This window comes from Balaenoptera physalus (genome assembly GCF_965194825.1).
Source record: "Balaenoptera physalus genome assembly, chromosome: 19".
Classification (NCBI taxonomy): domain Eukaryota; kingdom Metazoa; phylum Chordata; class Mammalia; order Artiodactyla; family Balaenopteridae; genus Balaenoptera; species Balaenoptera physalus.
Genome location: NC_138900.1, coordinates 40351869 through 40376707, shown reverse-complemented (window position 1 = coordinate 40376707; position 24839 = coordinate 40351869). Strand labels below are relative to the sequence as shown.

At 45.4% G+C, this 24839-nt stretch overlaps 1 long non-coding RNA gene and 1 pseudogene across 3 annotated transcripts in view; one reads left to right on the top strand and one right to left on the bottom strand.

Moving 5' to 3' along the window:
* The window catches only part of LOC309648458, a 42383-nt gene that overhangs the window by 6555 nt on the left and 10989 nt on the right, over positions 1-24839 (bottom strand). Inside the window, exons 2-3 of one of the 2 annotated variants that reach the window (XR_014256668.1) lie at positions 20325-20438; positions 361-487 (exon numbers count right to left, since the gene is read on the bottom strand). This is a non-coding gene — a long non-coding RNA (uncharacterized lncRNA). Of the gene's footprint in view, positions 1-360; positions 488-20324; positions 24838-24839 lie in introns of those variants that run through there. The other variant, XR_014256669.1, reaches the window with a different exon arrangement.
* On the top strand, positions 1881-18328 carry LOC309648966 (heat shock factor-binding protein 1 pseudogene; annotated as a pseudogene). Its single transcript has one exon. The product of its transcript is annotated as a heat shock factor-binding protein 1 pseudogene (transcript).

Genomic DNA, 24839 nt, shown 5'->3' with positions numbered 1-24839 from the left:
TTAGGGCCCTTCTCTCCCTCCTTGGAAGCCCCACTTTGATGGGCGAAATCGACGGCCCATCTTTTTTTTTTTTTAATCTTTTGGCCACGCTGCGCAGAATGTGAGATCTTAGTTCCCTGACCAGGGATTGAACCCGCACCCCCTGCATTGGCAGTGGGGAGTCTTAACCACTGGACCACCAGGAAAGTCCCTTGACAGCCCATCTTAACCCTCAAGGCTCCCTTATTCCACCCTCGTTTCTCCTCAGACCCCTCTCCTGTTAGTCCCACGCTCAGGCCTTTGCTCATGCTGTGTCCTGACCTGGAATGCCTTTCCCTTCCTCTCAACCCCTGCAAAGCAGACCTATCCTTTTGTGCCCACCTTCTTCAGGAAGCCTTCTCCTCCTTGGCATCTTTGGAGTGCTTTTCTGGTGGGGAGGCATCATTATTTGGGTAGGCTCTGATCTCTTGCTTCCTGATATTTTACAGGTGGGTCATCAGGGCCAGCACTGTCCAACAGAAGCATAACACAAGCCACATACACAAGTAAGATCTTCTACTAGTAACACTGAAAAAGTAAATAGAAACAGATGACATTCATTTTAATAATATGTTTTAACACAACATAGCCAAAGTATTATCACTTTAACATATCAATATTAAAAATTAATGAGAAAATAGAGTTGACCCTTGAACGACATGGAGGTTAGGGGTGCTGACCTTCCCCAGGGTCAAAAATCCGTGTATAACTCAGTCTGCCCGCTGCACCTGAGGTTCCTCCATACCCGCGGTTCCTCGCTACCTGCGGTGCAGCATCCATGGATGGATTCAGCCAACTGCAGACAGTGTAGTGCTGTAGTGTTTACTGCTGAAAAAATCCACACGTAAGGGACCCACACCGTTCGAACCCTTATTGTTTAAGGGTCAATCGTAGTTTACATCTTTATTTTCATACTTTCTTTGAAATCTAGTTTGTATGTGACATATGATCTGTCTCAATTCAGTGTAGCCACATTTCAAATGCTCACTAGTCAGCTCCTGACTACCATGTAAGCCAGCACAGATCTAGGCCATATTAGTCTTTGGGTTACAGGTGACAGAAGTTCACATTAAACTGGCTTAAGTGGAAAAGGGCATTGGCTCATGAAACTGAAAAGACCAGGGGCGGATGGTTTCAGGCACAACTAAATCCAAGTGTTCGAATAATATCGATGTCAATAGAGTTCTGACTTTCCGTATTTCCCAGCTCTTCTCAAGCAGGCTCTGGGTGGCATAGCAATGACAGCCACCAGCAGCCTCAGACTTTACCGGCTCAGCCACCTGAGCCCCACACCCACTTTCTCTTCTCCAAGAGTTCCCCCTCTCAGGGGATTCCCTGGTGGCGCAGTGGTTGAGAATCTGCCTGCCAATGCAGGGAACACGGGTTCGAGCCCTGGTCTGGGAAGATCCCACATGCCGCGGAGCAACTAGGCCCGTGAGCCACAACTACTGAGCCTGCGCGTCTGGAGCCTGTGCTCCACAACAGGAGAGGCCGCGATAATGAGAGGCCCGCGCACCGCGATGAAGAGTGGCCCCCGCTTGCCACAGCTAGAGAAAGCCCTCGCACAGAAACGAAGACCCAACACAGCCAAAAATAAATAAATAAATAAGTAAAAAACCAAACAAACAAAACTAACAATTCATGCTTTAAAAAAAAAAAAAAAGAGTTCCCTCTCGCCAGACTCCCATTGGACCAACTGGTCACGTGCTCATTTCTGAACCAATCACTGTGTAGCTAGGTGACTGGAACTGACTGGTCAGACCTGCGTCACAAGCCCATTTCCCCCCAGTAAGGTAGGAGAGTGGAGTCCGCTTCACATGACCTCCCTGGATAGAGAGTGGGGGAGGGGTTGTTTCCAATGGAAAATCAGGGGGCTGGTACCAGAAGACCGGGGTGGGGAGCGGGAGAGGGAGGGGTGAGTGGTGGGAGTGGGAGGTGGCCAGAGCAGGGGTGGGATTGAATCCAAAGGGGCTCCCAGAGAGTAGTGGAGCATCAGGTCAAAGAGGAAAGCCATAATGTGGTCCTGCGGAAATATTTAATATCTTTAATGACTTGCATCGCACCTGCCCATGACGACGGACGACAGCCTTTGTGCTGGAGCCGGCCGGGAGGTTGGTGGACTGCAGGCATCGGGAGTGGGGAGGGGCCAGGGTGGCGGTGGGGACTCAGGGCGGCCCTGTTTAGCAATTTGTACAGCAGTACTTTACTCCGTCGACAGGGCTGTGGTCACGGGGAGGGAACCAGGGTAATAACCAGTCCCTAGACCTCAGACACCACGTCCCCCTTCACCCCTGCACTGAGTACTCAGCCCACCCTGAGAGAAGGCCCTGGGCTGGTGGAGCCCTAAGCAGAACACCAAAACGTTTTAGCCAAAAGAGGCAGAGCAGATGGGGCCTGAGAAAGGTCTGGAGGTCCCTAAGCCCCAGATGGGCAAAAGGAACTGATGTGTCAATGCAGAGAGCTGGGCGTGTGAGTCTGAGCTGAAGCCTCAGGGGAAGGCAAGGGGTCATAAATGGCCTCACCTGAGGAGGCTTCCTGAGCTCCACCTGAGACGGACAGAAAATGGACTTGAAGTGCCCAGGGAATTGACCCGCCCATCCATCCATCCATCCATCCATTTGTCCGATCATCCACTCATGCAGTACTTATGTATCAAGTTCCTGCTACGTGACAGGTACTGTACTATCTGCTGGGAATACCTGGTGAACAAGATGGCCACAGTTCCTGACTTCACAAGAGCACAGTGGCTAGTGGGAGAGAAACGTGATCATCAAATAAGCCAGCGAATAAGCACAGTAACTTTGCATCTGTCAGAAGGAGGCCAGATTGAAAGTGAGTGGGAGGTGGGGTGGGGGGCCATTTTCACCCGGGGGCTGACCTGGGGATGATGAAAGGAGCCAGCCCTGCATGAGCTGGGGGAAGATGGCTCTGCATGGAGGAAACAGAAAGCGCAAAGGCCCCGAGGAGGAATGTGCGTTGTGGATTGAAGGAACAGAAAGATGGGGGCAGGGAGCTGGAAGTGGGAGATGAGGCTGGAGAGGTGAGCAAGGCTGGCTCAAAGGGGGCAGTCAGGATGCTATGGTTGTCGGGATGGCCCTATAGACACTACTTCTGCAAAGTCAGTTTGACAGTTGGAAACTTGCTCCACAATATTCAGCAGGTGCAAGAAATGGTACATTGGGGACAAACAGCAATGTAGGTGATGGTCTGAGACAGCACCACCAAGCTGGGAACTAGGGAGATGGCCGAGACTGACCCCAAGGCCATACAGGATCTCACCTCGGTGGTGCGGACACCCCTGCAACAGATGCAAGATAAATTTCAGACCACGTCCGACCAGATCATTGGAAGAATTGATGACATGAGCAGTCGCATTGATGACCTGGAGAAAAATACCACAGACCTCATGACACAGGCTGGAGTGGAAGAGCTGGACGGTGAAAACAAGATCTCTGCCACACAGAAGAGTTGAAGGTTGCTCATCTGCACTGGAATCTGGAACAACCTTTTTACAAGCCAAGAGAAGACGATGGTTTTTTGCAACTAACTACTATGTGTAGATAGGTTTTATATTATGAAGGGTGCATTCTTCTTACCACATACTATAGAGTTAACTTATAGAGTGATTTCCCTCCTGTGCCCCCCACGTTTCCTGAACACGGTAACTTCATATCTTGGACCTTGGTCAGTTGTGCTATTAAACACTAATACTTTGGCAGTTCCTGGGGGGGAAAAAGAAAGAAATGGTACATTGCTTTATTTTTCTAGGCTAACATTTAAAGCATTTATTCTATTCCAGGAACTCTAAACGTTGAGCATGTATTAACTCTTCAATCTATACAACCCTTTGAGGCAGATACTATTCCTAAATTCATTTTACAGATTGGGAAACCGAGGAACAGAGGGACAGAGAGGCTAAATAACTCCAGATGGTCACAGAACTAGCAGAAGCAAGATTTAAACTCAGGTGGTTCCAGAATCCACACGCTGAGCCACTCAGCCATGCTGCCTCAAGTCAAAATTGGCTCTACACCTCTTGCTTATCAGAGTGGCATGCTACAGAGTCTCCCACATTCCTGGGGTTCTCTTTCTAGGGTGATCAAAGGCCTTGGGGGCATGATAAGCAGTTTACAGAACTTGGAAGTGAGCTTCTGGCCTTTGGTCCATTCTGGTCACCACTGTCCACATGATCCATTCAAAATCGGGGAACTGGGTTGCTCAACTCTCCACACCAAGGGGGGACCTGGGGTCTTTGGCTCTGGCTCCAGAGGGACGAAGCAGTTCCTATCCCACCCCATCAGAGATCCACACCTGCTTCATCCGCTTCACCCCTGAGGTCCCCCCTCAGTGGACCAAGATGCCCAAACCAGGCCTTGGCAGGGATTCACTACTGGCGCCTGATGGCTTCTGTCCCTGAACCTTGGCCAAGGAAATCAGAGCCTGAGGCACAAAAACTTGGCCTTGCCACTTGGACTGGCTTGCTGGGAAAAGCCTACCCTTTCTTTTAAGTCTCCTCCAATAATGAAAACAGAACTAAAATTAACGTCTCCAAATCTAGCCTGCCACCTTAGTTGGCAAGCCCTCATGGCTTTTGCTTTTAAAAAGAAACAATGTAAATAAAGTACCTATCACAGTTCTAGGCTCAGAATAGTTCTAGGCTCAGAATAGTTCTCAAGAAGGAGTATTAAAAAAAAGAGTATTAAGCCAGAAAAATCAGGTTCCACTTATCATCTGTGTGACTCTGGGTAAGTTACTTTGGCCTCTCTGAGCCTCATTTTCCTCATCTGTAAATGCAGGTAATGATATTCGGTGTTGTGGTGATGTTACGAACATTAAGTGAAATAATGGCTGTAAAGGAGACATTCGCTAAAACTCAGCTTCCTGCCACTCTTTTCCCAAGCAGAGATGGGTATGTGTGCCAAGGTCACAGGGATGCTAGGATTCCCCCTTTCAGGCCCCTGGGCTGGCTGAGCACCAGGTCCCCACGGGGACTGACTCCATCTGTCCCTATTAGGGCGGAGCAGGGCCATGCCGGGACTTCCCCAGTTGCTGGTAGACTTTCCAGGCTGAGCTCAGGGGACTTTCCTCTCCCAACCTGGACAAATGCCCAGAGTGGAAAATGAGTGAGGTCTGTCCCTCGAGGATCCATCGTTGGTGTCTAGGCTGCTGATAAGGGGAAAATGGAACAAACAGGAATAGTGACCCTTTCCCATTTTTGGTCTTGGGGATCTGAAGCTGGAATGGGATCCTAAAATGGCTTCCTCCACGCCACAAATCTGGCACCTGAAAGGTGTCAGGGGAGGACAGCTGACCATCCACCCAAACGCAGGAGGTAGGGCTGAGTGGGGCCTCAGCACCTCCATCCAATGAGCACTTTCTCCCAGCCAGGCCAGGAGAGGAGCAGGCAGAGCGGGTCTGGCTTGGGCTCCAGCTCTGGGCTTGCCACTGTTTTCTTACCTCTAAAACGATGCGCCCATAGAAAGGTTGGTGGTGTAAGGCATGAGGGGAGGGTTCCAGAGGTGGAGAGCACAGGGCTTCTGCCCCAAAGAGGATGTTGGCAAATCACTCAGCCTGTGTGAGCCTGAGCTCCCTGGAGTAGGAGTAGGGAGCAGCTCCTGCCCACAGCACTAATCTCAAAGGGAAGTTGTGAGCATCTGATAACCTGTATGATCTTGGTGACTTTCTGTTGCATCCCTGCATCCCCTCTCTCCACATTCACGCTCACACACACAAACACACCAGCCAGCCAGCAGGGCTTGTTCATTATACCTCCAAAACACATCTTGAATCTTGAACTTGACCACCTTTTGCATCTCCACTTCCCTGGTCCAGCCTCCATCATCTCTCATCCTCCTTTCCATGGCCTTCTCCCTGGACTCTTGACTTTTCTCTTGCCTCTCATGTCCTTTCTCCTGCAGCAGCCCAAGGGATCATTTTGAAAGGCCAACTGAATCATGTCACTCGCCTGCTTTTAAACACTCCAGTGACTCCAACACACACAGAAGAAAAGCCAAACTCCTCTTCCTGGCATCCCAGCCATGTGTGATATGGACTTCAGCCTCCTGCCACCCATACCCTTGCCCCATTGGCCTTGCTGCCCCTCCAACAGACCACAGCCCCTCCCTGCCTCAGGACCTTTGCACTGGCTATGCCTCCCACCTGGAAGACTGCTACTCCCGGCTTTGACTGTGCTTGTCTCTCCCTTTGGAACTCATTGTCACCTCCTCTGAGAGTGGCCCTCCCTGACCACCCTTCCTATGAGAGCCCCTAGTCACTCTTTTTTCTTTTCATACATCTTTATTGGAGTATAATTTCTTTACAGTGTTGTGTTAGTTTCTGCTGTACAACAAAGTGAATCAGCTATAAGATATATCCCCATAACCCCATCTCCCCTCCCTATCCCACCCCTCTAGGTCATCACAAAGCACCGAGCTGTAGCTATCTGTTTTACATTTGGTAGTGTATATATGTCAGTGCTACTCTCTCACTTCGTCCCAGCTTCCCCTTCCCCCCACTGTGTCCTCAAGTCCATTCTCTACGTCTGCATCTTTATTCTTGCCCTGCCACTAGGTCCATCAGTACCATTTTTTATGGTGGGAGCCCCTAGTCACTTTTTTTTTTTTTTGGTGGGGAGGCTGCGTTGGGTCTTTGTTGCTGCACAGGCTTTCTCTAGTGGTGGTGAGCGGGGAGCTTCTCTTCGTTGGGGTGTGCGGGCTTCTCATTTCAGTGGCACCTCTTATTGGGGACCACGGGCTCTAGGCGCGCAGGCTTCAGCAGTTGCAGCACGTGGGCCCTAGAGCGCTCGGGCTTCAATAGTAGCATCATGCGAGCTCAGTAGTTGTGGCTCACGGGCTCCGCCACATGTGGGATCTTCCTCGACCAGTGATCAAATCCATGTTCCCTGCACTGGCAGGCAGATTTTAACCACTGCGCAACCAGGGAAGTACCCCTAGTCACCCTTGATCGCTATTAAAAGAGACTTTTTTAAAGGTAAAATCGTGATTCTCACATAATTATAAAATGAACACAAGTCAAAGATTTCATTAACTCAGTAATTTGTGGGGAAACCAGTAAGATGTTACAACCGACTCAAAGGACACACATTTATTGGCAATCACAGATGATGAAATGGATTTATAATACAGATGCAAAAATGGTCAATATCCACAGGGCAATAATTAATTGCATTCCACTCCAACAAAATCCACTTGCATTTCCGTGAATAAGAATCATTTGTATGTAGAAGTAATGAAAGGTGCAGGCCCTTGAGAATCAGCCAACCAGGACTGGTGCCCCAGACGACACCCAGTTATCTTTCTTGGCCTATTTCAAAGTCTCTTGCAAGTGTCCTGACATCCTGTTTCTTGCACTTAGCAGCACCTTTAAACTTTTCTTTCTTTCTTTTTTTTTTTTTTGCCATTTTACCTTTCACGTATTTCTTATCTTTCTCCCTTCCCCCCAGGCTTGAATGTGTCTTAAGGGCGGAAATTCTGTTTTGTATACAAGCCTCCCCGAAATCCCGTGGAGAAAGTTACCCTCGCGACCTGAGGTCTTCTGGTCCCTGGGCAGAGCCAGTGCGTGGGTAAGTCTGGGGTTAGGGAGGAGACGTGAATCACGAAATGACGCAATGCGGGAAGGAGGAGGCGAGGGACGGATTAATCACGGACATTCCCTGCACGCCTACTGTGTGCCAAGCAAGGTTTGCGAACTAGGAACACGGTCAGGAAAAAGGGTGGATCTGGCTGTGCCGCTGCAGGACTCGGTGTAACCCGGAGCCTGAGTAAATGAGTTAAACACACATACAAATGTGAAGTTGCAGTTTTGACGAATGTACGCGTGCCAAGAGACCCTGCGATATCCGGGCTTCACCTGGTTCGGGCGCCAGCAGAGATCTATAAGCCGGTGCGAGTGTGCGGACTTGACTGTTTCTCTCGGAACAGGCAACAGGGCATGTATGCAGAAATGCAAGGGTACTTAGAGATATGCAAGAATCAAAGCTGATGTGAATAGTAAATGCATGAATGTAGAATGAATGCCTGTCGGCGGCACGCACGCACACGGATCGAAGTAATAGTCCTTGGTCTCTCCGCCGTTCAGGGTGTCCAGCACACCGCGCGCGCCCTCTGCCGGTGCCCAGGCGCCTAGTTCTGCACCTTCTCGTTCCGTCTCGCTCCTCCCCTTCGAGCTAACGCCAGTGTCTAGCTCTTCCCAGCGCAGGGAGGAGAACGATAGTTCCCGCGGTTCGCTACGCATGCGCACACTAGAGCCATTTTGAAGGGGATTGCTCACAGCCAAGTAAGCCAGAAGTCAGGATGGCCGAGCGGTCTAAGGCGCTGCGTTCAGGTCGCAGTCTCCCCTGGAGGCGTGGGTTCGAATCCCACTTCTGACAAAGCTTCGTTTTCCTCTTTTTTTTTTGCTTTTCACGTAAAGTGGCACATCAAATAGGTAATACTATTAATCTTTTTACGAAATAAGTATTTCCTTCTTAAAAGGTGTTTTTTCTTAATGATATTTATTTGACTTTTGGAATGTAAAAGAGAAAGATCCGATCTGAAACCGCAAAGACACTCTCCTTAGACCCTGGAACTGGAAAAGAGAAAAAACAGGAAGGTTGTCAGAAGTGGGATTCGAACCCACGCCTCCAGGGGAGACTGCGACCTGAACGCAGCGCCTTAGACCGCTCGGCCATCCTGACTCCCGAATGTATACTTGTGGCGTCTTTTTTAGTGCATTGTATGGTGCGACGCGGCTTGGGAATTATCCAAATAATTTTGAGGTCCCTGGTAGCTCCAGATCCAACCACACAGCCCCTCGTCAGCCGCAATCAATAACCACCCGCGTTTCCAAGATTTACCGTTATCCTTAAACTGGTTCAGTCTTTTTACTACTTATATGTTTTAACTGGAAACTCTAGCCTGAACAGAAAATGAAAATTAGTTTCTCTTGCCATCAATAGAAAATAACTATAAAAGTAAATACAATGGAAATGAAACTGTATTATTAAATTCTAGTCACTTGCCAATGCTCGGAACCTGAAGTTTTGACATTATTTTTAATGACAAATACTATCGAAAGGGTCGAGACTATTGTTGAGCCCCTGGGGGAAGTGAGGAGGGGGTCTACATGATTCTTTTTGGAAGGGGGTGTGCTCGGTTATGGACTTTGCCATAGGCTCCTCCATGGATGGGAAGACACGGGCAATGGGATCCCATTCCACAAGTGTTTAGCTGAAGCCTCATCAAGAGAAAGTTGGCTTTTGTACCTTTTTGTAAACTGGCCAAGGGAAAAGCTGGAGGATGTTAAACCTGGAGAAGAGATAATTTATGTCTATAAAAGCCTCATGTGTACAAGGGATTTAGATTGTGTCTGTTGATCCTTGCTCTGAGAACTGGGGCTTGAGGTGGGCATGCAATGGGTGGGAGGTTACCACGGAGGAAGGTTTCCACAGAAGAAAGAGCTTGCTGGAAAGAAAACAGGGTGCCTGTGGAGATAGTGATATCCCCATCATTGGAGGCATTCAAGACGAGGCTGGACATTCACTGGCAGAAAAACTGGTAAAGGGATTTGACAGTTCCTGTTTCTTATTGCTGCTGTAACAAATTACTACTAACTTAAAGACTTAAAACCACACCATTTATTATCTTATAGTTCTGGAGGTCAACACTGTGTTCCTTCTGGAGTCTCTAGGGAATATCCATTTCCTTTCCTTTTCCAGCTTCTAAAGACCACCACATTCCTTGGCTCATATCCCCACATCACTCCACCTTCTGCTTCTGTCTTCATGATGCCTTCTCTGACTCTGACCCTCCTGTCTAACCTCTTATTCTCACCTAACGCAAGTTTGTGTGCCCAAAGCACAGTGAGGCCAAACACACCTGAACATCAGAGTTTGGAGCAGAGAAAGATTTATTGCCAGGGCCATGCAAGGAGAACGGGTGGCTTGTGTTCAAAAGGACAGAACTCCCCCATGGGTTTCAAGGAAGAAGGTTTTATACGGAAATTTGAGGGGGGGAGGGCTGCAGGGTGTGTAACCTTCCTCTAGTTGGCGGTGAGGTAACAGGGTGGTGTTCTAAGAATCTCAATCATCAGCCTTCCGGTTCCAACCAGTCTGGGGTCCCAGTGCTTGTACTGAGCCTGAAGTTACCATCCTCTACCTGGGCAGGGCCCTTAGTTCCTATAGAAGAACTCAGAGATGTATGTCAGGTTTTCCTTACATCCCCCCAGGAGGAACCAGGAGCAGGCCCCATGGCTGCATTATGGTTTCTTTCTGTATTCCCTCACTCTAATTACTAATTGAATCTGCACTTTGGAACTCAGAGAAGGTCTTGGAGACGGAAACCTTTTTCCCACAAACAAGAAATGGGGGGTACAGAAAGGCCTTTGTACTTGGGAAGGCCCCACAGGGTCCTGTACAGTTTCAATTCCTCCTTTTCTTTGATACTCCTCAGTCTTCAGGGGAACAGGTGTTGAATAGAGAGGTCAATCATAAACTTGGTAGAGGAACTTGGTTTTAGGGGAACTTGGTTTCATTATAAAGATGCTTATATTTACACTGGGTCCATCCTGATAATCCAGAGTAATCTCCCCTGTCTCAAAATACTTAATTTAGCCATATCTGCAAAATCCCTTTAGTCATGTAAAGTAATATATTCACAGGCTCCAGAAATTGGAGGTAATTATCTTTGGTGAGGCAGCCTGTGTGTGTTTGAGGGGGGAAGAGGCAGGGTGAGAGGGAGACTTGCATATTTAAATTTTTGTATCATGTGCATATATTCTCTAGTCAAAAATAAATATGATTTCACCCGGTGATCAAGGTCAACATCAATAGTGATAAGTCAGATTGATAGTTTGTCAGATTGATTTGATGTGCCCTTAAATGGCACTTGGGCCCTGTAGACTTCCTCCCCAAAACACAATTACTCTGAGTCTAATCATGAGAAACATCAGACAAATCCCAATTCAATAGCATTCTACAAAATACCTGAGTAGTGCTCCTCAAAACTAGCAAGGTCATCAAACACAAGGAAAGTCTAAGAAACTGTCGCAGATAAGCCTAAGAAAAGACATCACTAGGAAATATAATCTGGTATCCTGGATAGGATCCTGGAACAGTAAAAGGACATTAGGGAAAAACTGAAAAAATCTGAATGAGGTATGGAGTTTAATAATAACGTATCAATGTTGGCTCATTAATTTTGATAAATATACCATACTATAACTGAGCAGGATTCTAAGGGACCTTCCCAGGACAGACCCCTCCCCCATATCCTCTGCTTTAGCTCCTCTCTGAAGTATAGATAATAGTATCTGGTACACATTTCCTGAGTTGTTTTACTGATGCTAAAACCACCACCAAATGGAAGAAATTAACTACTTGATGATCATGAGCATGTAGCCCCCAGACCTATTGGCACCTAAGGATTGATAATGTTAACCCCTGTGACACCACCCTGTTACCTCACCATAAACCAGTCAGAGAATTGTGCACGAGCTGATTGCATAACCTGGGACACCCCATCCTCACTTTGCCTTTAAAACTGCCTCACTGAAACCCATTGGGGAAGTTCAGGCTTTTTGAGCATTAGCTGCTCTGGACTCCTTGCTTGGCGCCCTGCAATAAATGCTGCACTTTCCTTCACCACAACCCAGGGTCAGTAGATTGGCTTTACTGCACACAGGTGAGCAGACACAAGTTTGGTTCAGTAACACTGCTAATGCAAGATATTAATAACAGAGGAAACTGCGTGTGGGGTATAAGTGAACTCTCTGTACTCTTTGCAATAATTCTGTAAATCTGAAACTATTCTGAAAAGTTTAAAACTCTGAAAAATAATACAATTTCATAGATTATATATTAACAAAACATATAAACTGTAAAATATATAACTACATTGTTTATACATTTATATTGTATATAAAATTATTTATTTAAAAAATATATATAACAAAATGTGTCTATTAAAGTCTCAGAGGCCATAAAAAGTCCGGATCTGTGATTATCTCTGGATGGTGGCATTTATTGTGATTTTTTTCTCATCAGTTACCTGCATTTGAGATTTGTATAATGAACATAGATTACTTGGGTAATTCTTTTTTAATTCAAAAACTGTCAGGAAAAATTGGAGAAGACTTTGGAAAAGGCAAAAAGATTCCTGGATGTTCTTTCAAAGGAATGTTATGTGTTGTCTACAGCTGTGCTCTCTAATACAGAAGCCACTAACCACATGTAGCTACCGAGCACTTGAGATGTTTTGCAATCTTGGTATGAAAAAAAGAATGCAAAATATCTCAATAATAATGTTTATATTGATGACATATTTAAATGATAATATTTTGAATATATTGGGTTAAATATGATATATTATTTTAAATTGTTTAAAATTCAGTTCGTAAGTATGCAAACAAATCTTGTCTGGTAAAATGGAATTGATTCCATCCTTGGTAGAGGCCAGTTTTGCATTTGTTAGCAAATTCATTTCAGCATTCCTGATTGTGAGAGATATGTACATATATATATATGCATATATGTGTGTGTACTACACAGTTCACTGGTATTAACTACACATATTGTTGTACAAACATCACCACCATCCATCTCCAGTACTCTTTTCATCTTGCAAAACTGAGACTCTATACCCATTAAACAATAACTCTCCATTCCCTCCTCCCCCAACCCCTGGCAACCACCATTCTACTTTCTGTCTTTTTTTTTTTTTTTTTTTTTTGGCCACACCACGCAGCTTGCAGGATCTTAGTTCCCCAACCAGGGATCGAACCTGTGCAGCCTGGCAGTGAAATCATGGAGTGCTAACCACTGGACCGCCGGGGAATTCCCTATCTTTATTCATTTGATTACTCTAGGTACCTCATATAAGTGGAATCATATAATACTTGTCCTTTTGTGACCGACCTATTTCATTTAGGATGTCTTCAAGGTTTATCCATGTTGTAGCATGTGTCAGAATTTCCTTCCTTTTTAAAGCTGAATAATATTCCATTGTACATATATACTACGTTTTGCTATCCATTCACCCATCAGTAAACACTTGGGTTGCTTGCATGTTTTAACTATTGTGAATAATGCTGCTATGAGCATGGCTGTATAAATATCTCTTCGAGATCCTGCTTTCAATTCTCTTGCATATAGTATACCCAAAAGTGGAATCTCTGGATCATATGGTAATTCTATTTTTATTTCTTTGAGGAACTGCCATACTATTTCCACTGCACAATTTTTTTTGCATTTTACTTTAAAAATGTATCCTTTAACAAAACGTTCTCAACATCCAGGAGGAGAATAGAAGGATGGCCCATCTACAGATGGGTACTTAACTACAGCATCTACAGAACATCGTATATAATTAGGATACGCCAATTTCCTGTTGGGCAAAGGAGGAGAAAAAGGAAAATTGGGGCAGTGGTGGGGGTGATGGAGATGGTGAAGCTTGGTGTCCTGGAGAAGAGGTTTCAGGAAGAGTCCTGGAACTGTGGGCATGGGTGGGAAGAGCCAAGGGAGGATGGAAGATGGAGGCAGCTCCCAGAAGCAGGGCCCTGGGCCAGAGTGGGGAGAGGGACAGTGTTGATGCCCCTATGGCTATAGCTGGATCTTGCACCGTTGGAAGGGAGGCTGAGGAAACTGACAGTGTTCCTTCTTCTCGTGGTTGCTTCTCATATGTCACCTCCTCCAGGAAGCCTTCCCTGATGCTTCTTTCCTTTGACTAGGTATTTTGGCTTCCTCTGTGTTCCCACAACCCCTGGGCTGACCCCTCAAAGCACTGGAATTGGAATGGCCTCTCTAGGTGTCTTCCTGCCCCTGAGGCTGAGCTCTTCAAAAAGGCAGAGATTGCAAGTCTCATTTGACCATGAATTCCCAGGGCCTAGGACACAAAAATGTGGAGAAGGAGCTGAGTACAGGTTGAATAATGAATGAATGATACAACAGGATGGGGAGGGCCAGGGGGCAGGAAGTCCTGGAAATGCCACTCCAGACCTCCTCATGCATCTGGCACCTGGACAGGATGCAGTCAGTCCACCCAAGCCCTGGCCTGGCCATCTCTCTCAGGAACATGAGTTGTGGATCCCTGAACAAATAGTTAATCTTGATGTCCTCTCTCTGGAGCTCTGACCTCCCATCCCAAACAAGCTCTGTCCCAATCCTAATGGGCTGAAGGGGCCAGGCAGGGAAAATGACCAAACTGTGTGTCCAACCTATGCCTCATTCTGGGCAAATCAGTAACTGGCCCAGAGGTTGGCAGGCTCATGCCAGCATCCCACCCACTCTGTGCATACCTCGGCTGCATCTCTCAACACAGAGACTTGCTCACAAAGGCCATCAGCCCACACCACTCTGCATGCCCGCCCTTCGCTCTTGTACATCCACCTAGAACACCTCCTTCTCATATGGCTCTTTTCAAGGCTCTGTTCAAATGGCACCTCCACCCTGAAGGCCTCACATCTTCTCTTACCCCAGGAGGTTCAGGCCTGGCGGCGTTGCATAGACTGGCGTTCGCCTAGAAGTAATAGAGCCCCCTCTCCCTAAAGCTGTTGCTCTGTGATCTTCATGCGCACCGAGTTGCAGCCTGCTCCTTGGATGCACCCCCAGGGGGATGCGCATGAGTGACAAGAGGAGCCACCTGGTCCCTGGTCACATTGCTCATGTACATCTTGAGCTAACTCTTGTCCGTCTCTGAGATGGACAGACATTCCAGCAGTGCCAGGAGGGCATTGGACGAGATCACTCTTCCTCAAACTTTAGGCATTTATTACCCTATTTTCCCCTATCTACATATCACTGTGCACCTAAAAATTTTTTTTAAATTAGTTATTATTAGTATTATTATTATTTTTTTTTGGCTGCGCAACATGTGGGATCTTAGTTCCCCGACCAGGGATCGAACGTGGGCCCTTGGCAGTCCTAACCACTGGCCCACCAGGGAATTCCCTGTACACTTTAAATTTTTTTTCTTTAACTGTGATAAGATACATATAACAAAATTTACCATTTGTAAGTGTACGGTTCTATGGCATTCACTGTTATGCAACCATCACCACATTCCATCTCCAGAATTTTTTCGTCTTCAACTGAAACTCTGTCCCATCAAACCATAACTCCCCATTCCTCTCTTCCTGAAGTCCCTGGCAATCAACATTACACTTTCTCTTTCTATGGGTTTGACTGCATTTTTTTTTTTTTAATATTTATTTATTTGGCTTCGTTGGGTCTTAGTTGCAGCGCACAGGCTTCTCTCTAGTTGTGGCACACGGGTTAGTTCCCCGACCAGGGATCGAACCCACTTCCCCTTCATTGGGAGGTGGATTCTTAACCACTGGACCACCAAGGAAGTCCCTGTTTTGTTTTTTGATAGCAGCCATCCTAATAAATGTGGGGTGATATCTCACTGTGGTTTTGATTTGCATTTCCTTAATGATTAGTGGTGTTGAGCATCTTTTCGTATGCTTGTTGGCCATTTGTATATCTTCTTTGGAGAAATGTCTATTCAAGTCCTTTGGCCATTTTTAAAATCAGTTTTGTTGTTATTGTTATTGAGTTGTAGGGGTTCTTTATATGTTCTGGAAGTTAGCCTCTTTTAAGATATATGATTGGTAAATATTTTCTCCCTTAGGTTGCCTTTTCACTCTATTTAACTGTGTCCTTTGATGCAGAAAGTTTTCATTATGATGTTATCCAATTTATCTATTTTCACTTTTGTTGCTTGTGTTTTTGGTGTCAAATCCTAGAAATCATTGCCAAACCCAACATCATGAAGCTTTTTTTTTGGCTGCGCGTGGGCTTTCTCAAGTTGCGGCGAGCGGGGGGCTACTGTTCGTTGCAGTGCGTGGGCTGTAGGGCGCAGGCTTCAGTAGTTGTGGCTCGTGGGCTGTAGAGCGCGGGCTCTAGAGCGCAGGCTCACTCAGTAGTTGTAATGCACAGGCTTATTGCTCCTCAGCATATGGGATCTTCCCGGACCAGGGCTCGAACTTGTGTCCGCTGCATTGGCAGGCTGATTCTTAACCACTGCACCACCAGGGAAGCCCATGAAGCTTTTCCCCCTATGTTTCCTTCTATGAGTTTTATAGTTCTAGGTCTTACGTTTAAGTCTTTGATCCATTTTGAGTGAATTTTCATATATAGTATAAAGCAAGGGTCCAATTTCATTTTCTGTATGTAGATATCCAGTTTTCCCAACACCATTTGTTAAAAGACTGTCCTTTCCCCGGTGAATGGTCTTAACACCTTTGTCAAAAATCATTTGACTGTATAAGGGGTTTTACACACTTTTTGAAAATTAAATATTTTCTTTAAGTGGACTCATTTTAACTGTAATAAATGTGTTTTTTAAAGAAACTTACGAGGACTTCCCTGGCAGTCCAGTCATTAAGACTCCGCACTTCCACTGCAGGGGACATGGGTTCGATCCCTGGTGGCCAAAAAAAAAAAAAAAAAAAGGAGATTAACAAAATTAGATGGTAAAGACATATGATCACCAAAAAAGGCTTTCTCCTTGGCATAATCAGATTGAAAGTGAAATTAAAAACAAAGTACTCCTAATGAAGCATTTGAAGTATTTGATGACTACCCCTGGGCCATCAAAAATCATCTCACATCCCACACAAGGGTCTTTTCCAGGGGGATGCACTGCCCTCAGATCTTAAAGGGGATTCTTGTCAATGATCCCCATTCCCCAAGCCTTTCCCACCTCTGTTTGGTACATTCTGGTCTGGGGTGGAGATGGCAGTAGATTGAAAGCTGCTCTGGCCTCCACCTCCTACTGGGGCTGGATGACAGAAGAGAGGGTAAGAAGGGGCAGAAGCAGATGGGGAGGCTGGAAATGGGAGGGGGATACTCAGGCAGGACTGCCTCTCTCAGGATCACTGCTGGGGATGAGAAGATGTAGATGCTAGTTCTGCTGTTGCCTCTAATTCAGTAGGTGACCCTGGGTAATTCACTGCCCTTTACAAATGAGTAAAACCAGTTGGTGAACAGCCTCTTTGGAAAAATGGTGCAGCCACTTTCGAAAACAGTTTTGCAATGTCCTATAAAGTTAATGATACACATACCACATGATCCAGAAATTCTACTCCTAGGTACATACCCAAGAGAAATACAAACATATGTTCACACAAAAAACTGCATGTGAATGTTCATAGCAGTTTTATTCATAGCCATCCAAACTGGAAAGAACCCAAATGTTCATCAACTAGTGAAAGGACAAAGAAATTGTGGTATATCAATACAATGGCATACATTCCTTAATAAAAAGAAACAGTCTACCTGTACGCTCATCAACATAGATGGGTCAATGAAAAATTAATTAATAGTCAATCTAAGAAAGAAATAGAAAATTTCATCCAAGCCAATCTGAGGAGATTGGCTTTCCAATCTCCAAACCAGGGAGATAGCCTTTCCAAAAGCTCTGAGGACTGACTGTTCCACCTGTTAGAGGTCAAAGCAGAGTTATACACATTTTTGAGACAAAGGGTTATACATCACATGATGTATTGACAGTTTACACAATCCAGATCTGCATGTACAAAGCAAGTAGCGGGTCATTGTGACCCCTTACAAGATTAAGAAGGAATGTTATCTCCTATAGAGGTCTGGTTAATGCAGACACACAATACACACTAAAAGGGAGGGAGGAGAAACATACGAAAAAACATTTTATGTTTAAATTTGTCTTGTCTTGCCATAAAATATGAATTTTATTTCATCAGATGAATTTCAAAAGCTTTATGTTACATAAAAGAACTTTCCACAAAAGACTACTGTATAAGTTTCCTCTCGCTGCTGTGACAAATTATCACAAATTCAGTGGTCTAAAACAACACATTTATTCTATTGTAGATCTGGAATCTAAAATGAGCCTTAAGGGGCTAAATCAAAGTGTCAGCAAGGCTGGTTGCTTCTGGAGGCTCTAGGGAGAATTTGTTCCTTGCCTCTTCCACTTCTAAAAGCTACCAGCATTCCTTGGCTCCTGACTGCATCCTGTCAATCTCTATTTCCGTGCTCACATTACTGTCATCAAATCTCCCTTTGCCTCCCTCTTATAAGGACATCTGTAGTTACATTTAGGGCCCGCTCAGATAATGCAGGATAATCTCCTCATCTCGAAGTCTTTAATCACATCTGCAAAATCCCTATTTCCATAACAGGTAACAGTTCACAGGTTCCAGGGATTAGAATGGAACATCTTGGCCTGCCACAACTATATCATGTAAGATTCTATATGACATTCTGGAAAAGGCAAAACAACAATGACAGAAAACAGATCAGCGGTTGCCTGGGGCCAGGGTGGAGGTCACAAAGGAACTTTTTTTTTTTTTTAAACATCTTTATTGAAGTATAATTGCTTCACAATGGTGTGTTAGATTCTGCTTTATAACAAAGTGAATCAGCTACACATATACACACTTCCCATATCTCCTCCCTCCTGCATCTCCCTCCCTCCCACCCTCCCCATCCCACCCCCCCAGGCAGTCACAAAGCACTGAGCTGATCTCCCTGTGCTATGTGGCTGCTTCCCACTAGCTATCTATTTTACATTTGGTAGTGTATATATGTCCATGACACTCTCTCACCCTGTCACATCTCACCCCTCTCCCTCCCCATATCCTCAAGTCCATTCTTTAGTAGGTCTGTGTCTTTATTCCCATCTTGCCACTAGGTTCTTCATGACCTTTTTTTTTTTTTTTTTTTCTTAGATTCCATATATATGTGTTAGCATACTGTATTTGTTTTTCTTTCTGACTTACTTCACTCTGTATGACAGACTCTAACTCCATCCACCTCATTACAAATACCTCCATTTCATTTCTTTTTATGGCTGAGTAATATTCCATTGTATATATGTGCCACATCTTCATTATCCTTTCATCCGATGATGGACACTTAGGTTGCTTCCATGTCCTGGCTATTGTAAATAGAGCTGCAATGAACATTTTGGTACATGACTCTTTTTGAATTATGGTTTTCTCAGGGTATATGCCCAGTAATGGGATTGCTGGGTCGTATGGTAGTTCTATTTTTAGTTTTTTAAGGAACCTCCATACTGTTCTCCATAGTGGCTGTATCAATTTACATTCCCACCAACAGTGCAAGAGTGTTCCCTTTCCTCCACACCCTCTCCAGCATTTATTGTTTCTAGATTTTTTGATGATGGCCATTCTGACCGGTGTGAGATGATACCTCATTGTAGTTTTGATTTGCATTTCTCTAATAATTAATGATGTTGAGCATTCTTTCATGTGTCTGTTGGCCATCTGTATATCTTCTTTGGAGAAATGTCTATTTAGGTCTTCTGCCCATTTTTGGATTGGGTTGTTTGTTTTTTTGTTATTGAGCTGCATGAGCTGCTTGTAAATCTTGGAGATTAATCCTTTGTCAGTTGCTTCATTTGCAAATATTTTCTCCCATTCTGAGGGTTGTCTTTTGGTCTTGTTTATGGTTTCCTTTGCTGTGCAAAAGCTTTTAAGTTTCATTAGGTCCCATTTGTTTATTTGTGTTTTTATTTCCATTTCTCTAGGAGGTGGGTCAAGAGGATCTTGCTGTGATTTATGTCATAGAGTGTTCTGCCTATGTTTTCCTCTAAGAGTTTGATAGTGTCTGGCTTTACACTTAGGTCTTTAATCCATTTTGAGTTGATTTTTGTGTATGGTGTCAGGGAGTGTTCTAATTTCACAAAGGAACTTTTTGGAGTGATCAAAATGTTCTATATTTTAATTTTGGTGGTGGTTACATGACTGTCACATTTATCAAAATGCCACAGAGTGGGTGGGAGAAACAAAGTAGGAGAAAACAATAGCAACACACAAAAGTGACAATGGGGAGAGGGGATCCAAAATATAAAAGGAGCTCCAAAAATTAAAAAAAAAAAAAAACACAAACTGGGCTGCAACTTTGGAGGGAGTACAGTACTCCACAAGACCACTGGCACTTCTGACGCAACTGCAGGGTTCGGGGGGTTCCCAAAACCACCCTCAGGTTCAATAATTCATTAGCCAGAAGGCCTCACAGAATGTACTGCAAGCTGTTATACTCACAGTTACAGTATGTTACAGATAAAGAACACAGATTAAAATCAGACATGGGGTGATGGAAATGTTCTGGAATTAGACGGTGGTGATGATTCATTATAGTGAATACACTAAAACCACTGAATTGTATACTTTTTTAAAGGGTGACTTTTAAGTTCCGAAAGTGGAATGTCCGTTGTCCTCTCCCCAGGGAGTCACGGACTCCATGCATTACTTCCCCAGCACTGATGTGTGACAGCACACGTGGAGTACTGCCAACCAGGTAAACTCACCAGCTGCCTTGGTGGCCAGAGCCCTTCTTGGGATTTCATCACCTGGCCACAGTTGATCTCAGTGTCCAACTCCTCCAGGTGGAGCTACTTGAGCTGATGGCCAGTGCCTCCACCCTAAACAAAGACGTTTCTATCAGGCATGACGTTCCAAAGGTTTAGAGATTACCTCTCAGAAACTGAGGAAAAATGGCCAGACCACCCTTTGGGCAAATTTAATTCTTCACTACACAAAGGCAAATGATTCAAACCTTAAATTCACAGAAAAGGAAATATGAAAGGCCAATATTCAGCCACACTAGCTAAGTATTAGGAAATTACAAATGGAAACAATGAGACTTTTTTTTTTTTTAAGCTCACTACATATAACCATAGGGGCAGGCAAATAGTTAAGCTCACTTACTCTTTTTTTTTTTAATATTTATTTTTTTATTATTTTTGGCTGAGTTGGGTCTTAGTTGTTGTGCGCAGGCTTAGTTACCCAACGGCATGTGGGAATCTTAATTCCCAGACCAGGGTTCAAACCCACATCCCCTGCATTCATTGGAAGGTGGATTCTTAACCACTGGACCACAAGGGAAGTCCCATAAACTCACTTACTCTTAATGGGGATGTCAACTAATATGGTCTTTTGGAGCAATTTGGAAGTATCTATTAAAAAAAAACAAAACATGCAAATACCCTCAATCCAGTGGTTCTGCTTTGAAGACTGGATTCATGTGTGTGCAGAGACGCATAAATAAGAAGGCTTATATAATATTGAAACCGCATAACTCAGATGGGATTCGAACCCAACCAAAACTCAGATTGGGACTTGAACCCATGGGCTGGGACTTGAACCTACTGTCTTTTGAGATCACACACCTGGTTTCAGGACTTAACGAAGTTCAGGTTCTTTATGTCTCAGCGCAGAAGGAATTCAGGGAGAGGTAAAGTGATAGGTAAGAAGTGTATTTATTTAGAGAGATACACATTCCATAGACAGAATGCGGTGTGTCTCAAAAGGCAAGAGCAGCTCCAAAATATGGAGTGGTTAGTTTTCATGGGCTGGCTGTGTAATTTCATAGGCCAACAAGTGGGAGGATTATTCCAACTATTTTGGAGAAGGGGCGGGGATTTCCAGGATTTGGGCCACCTCCCACTTATTGGTCTTTTATGGTTAGCCTCGGAATTGTTCTGGCTCCTGTGGGTGTGTCATTTAGCATATGCTAATGATTATAATGAGTGTATAATGAGGGTCAGGGTCTACTGGAAGTCAAATCTTCCGCCATCTTGGGACTAATCAGTTCTAACCAGTTTTTGTCATATCCTCAATGGCTATGTCATTCTTTTAAAGGTTGTGCCCTGCCCCCTTCCCTCCTGTTTCAATATTACTCGTAATGAGGAACTGTTGGAAACCACTTACCTTTTTACCAATAAGGGAAGGGATAATGTAATAGCCAGTCTATCAAATATTATACAACATATAAAAAGAATTAGGTCAGTCTTCAGGTGCTGTCATGGAGAAATTTCCAAGATACGCTAAGTGAAAAAATCAAGTTTCAATGTATACAGTGTAATCCCATTTTTTTGTAAAAATGTTTAAAAGTTACAAACAAAGCAAGTCTCTAGATTTCCATATATTGTATGATAGTGAAAAAAAAAGAAGAAAGAAAAGATCTGACAGGATACTCCAAACTCTTCTCAGTGATTAGCTAGGGGTGAGGGTGCAGGTTTGGAGATGTGTGTGTGATGTGCAATGAAATAAACTAATGAGTTAATTGGGCAATTAAAAATAAAGAAACCGAAACTAACCATCCCCACAGCACCAAGCATAGGGCCAGCTGGAAAAGTGTTCAATCAATGTTTGCTGATTATAATCAGCAACCTCCCAAAGCTGGCTTCTGGAAATTGTTGGATGACCTCCAGAGGAGTCTTTCTGTGAATTTTTTAAAATTGGAAACCAAACAGTGTAACTGCCCTCTAATGGTCTGTTTTTTAATAATAAAATCCAAGAATTCTCTGGCGGTCCAGTGGTTAGGACTCCATGCGTCCACTCCCGGGGACACAGGTTCAATCTCTGGTAGGGCAGCTAAGATCCCACATGCCATAAGACGCGGCCACAACACTCTCTTACCAAGGGTTTAAGACCCAGGTGACCTGGCCCCTGGCTTCCTCTTGAACTTCATCTCTCCCCAGTCCCTTCAGTTTATAACTTTATGTCCCTCCTCAAAGACTCCAAAGTCTTTCCTGCCTCAGGGCCTTTGCATGTATGGTAGTTTTCTCAGCCTGGAATGCTCTTTTCCTGTCTGATTCTTAGGCATCCTTCAAGTCTCTGCTTAAATGTTTACACTTTGCCTGACCCAGCTATCTAAACGACACCCCCAAGTCTCAATTATTCTTTCCCGTGGCATCTTGTTTTTTTCTTGTAGTAATGTCATCACAATCTGTAATTATCTATTTATCTGTGCGTTTGTATATCTAGAGACGGTCTCCCCCATCAGATTCCCTGAGGGTAGGGTCTCTGCTTGGATGACTCTCAGGGCTGTCCCCAGTGCCTGGCGCACCCAAGGTGCACACTAAACATCTGCTCAGTGCCAGAACCCCACAGCCTCGCCAGTATGCTCCATCCCCACCCCAAGGGACAGCAGGCCCAGTACACAGTAGGGGCTTGGCCAGAGTAGGGAGCCTTCATAGAATTAAGGAGAGGTGAGACAGGACAGGTGCTGCAGGTGATCTGTGTGGAGATGGCCTGCGCAGACCTGAAGAGGGGGGACTAGCTCTGGGAACGGACAGACCCTCTCCTCCTCATCCCCAGCTGGCTCTGTCCCCCCACCCCCATCCCAAGAACCCAGGGCTTCCTTGGTGACAGTGGGGGCTCTGGGTGGGCATCAGGTTCCAGCCTGGGGGCAGGTTCCTTCCCACTTTTTCTGACTGGGGGCGAGTGAAGTTGGTTTGGAAGAAAAGGTCGAAGGAAAAAACAATACAGTGATTGAGTCTTGCTCGCTGCCATTTGAAAAGAATGAAAGTGGGATTAACCAAAAACACAAAATCCAAACCAGAACCAAAACCAAAATACCCTACTGTTTTAGAATCTGCCTCAGAAACAATCATCTTACTGTTTTCCTTGTCACTGTAAAATTAAGGGTTTACCCCACAGCTTTGTTCTGCGCTTGGGCTCACACAGTCTGCAGAGAGGCTGGGCTCTGGGTAATGATTTTGCAGCTGCCAAGAAGCACTTCTCATTCCCTGAGTACCTACTGTATGTGTGGGGTGGAGAAGAGGGTCTCAGGTGCATTGGGGGTGGGGAGTGGGCGTTGAACCTCCAGTTGAGTAAATATCAAAGGTCATCTTCTCTGAGAGGTCATCTTTGACCACTCGGTCTAAAAGTTGCCTCCTGGTCAACTCTGTCACACCCCTCTGTTTTATTTATTTATTTACTTCTGTTTTGGCCACACCACGTGGCATCTTATTTCCATGACCAAGGATCGAACCCGCCCCCAGCAGTGAAAGCGCTGAGTCCTAACCACTGGACCGCCAGGGAATTCCCTGTTTTATTTTAGTTACAGGATTTGTCACTACCTGAACTTATTTTTTCTCTCCAGTTTATTGCTTGTCACCCCCAGTAGAAAGTGGGATCCAAGAAGGCCTTGGGTGGTTTTTTGCTTGCTGTATCCACATGGCCTGGGATAGGGTCTGACATATAGTAAGGTCTCAGCAATCATTGGTTGATGAATAAATGAATCAATTATCTGTGCAGGTCGATATGGCCTGAGGGGTGTGTGTGTGTGTGTGTGTGTTTCAGGGTGCAAGTGGAGCAACGAAACCGTAAGTCCAACATCATCTCCCACCTTCTGACACCTTCACTGCCACCCCCCACCCCTGGCGTGGCAGGAGCTTTCCGTGCAGTATTTCATTTATTTTGCACAGCGGCTCTGTGGAGTGAGGTCCATTTATATCCCTATATTACAGACGAGGAAACTGAGGCTCAGCGATCTTCTAAGTTACTGCTCAATCAGTTCAGAAGAGAAAACCACATCAACTGAGTCATAAAAGGGCCTCCCCCTTCCACGCACACCCACAATTTATCCAGACCCTCCCCTCCAGGATGCTCGGTCACCCGGGACTCCTTGGGAGTCTCTGCACAGGGATGCCGATCCCGCTTTACGGGGAGACTTCAGAGAGGGGCAAGGGCTCGCCCAAGGGCACACAGCGCCAGAGAGGCATTCGGCAGGGAGCCGGTATTTGCCCGCTCTGCTAGCGGCCGCCAGTTTATCCCGAGGCTCGGAAGCTAAGGGCGAGGAGGGAGCGAAGGAGCGGTCAAAGCTGCCGCGAATGCGGGGGATATTGTCAGCAGGCGGCTTTCCCGGGGAGAGAAACGGGCAGCTATCTAGGCTGGTTCTGGTGGAGCCATCTCATTGACCACGGCCTCAGTTTCCGCGTCAAAGAGATGGCGACTTGGTGTGGCTCCGGGATGGACCGGCGGGCGGTGTGCGAAGGGTTAAAGGGGAGGGTTTCGTGGCGAGGGCGGGGCCGGGA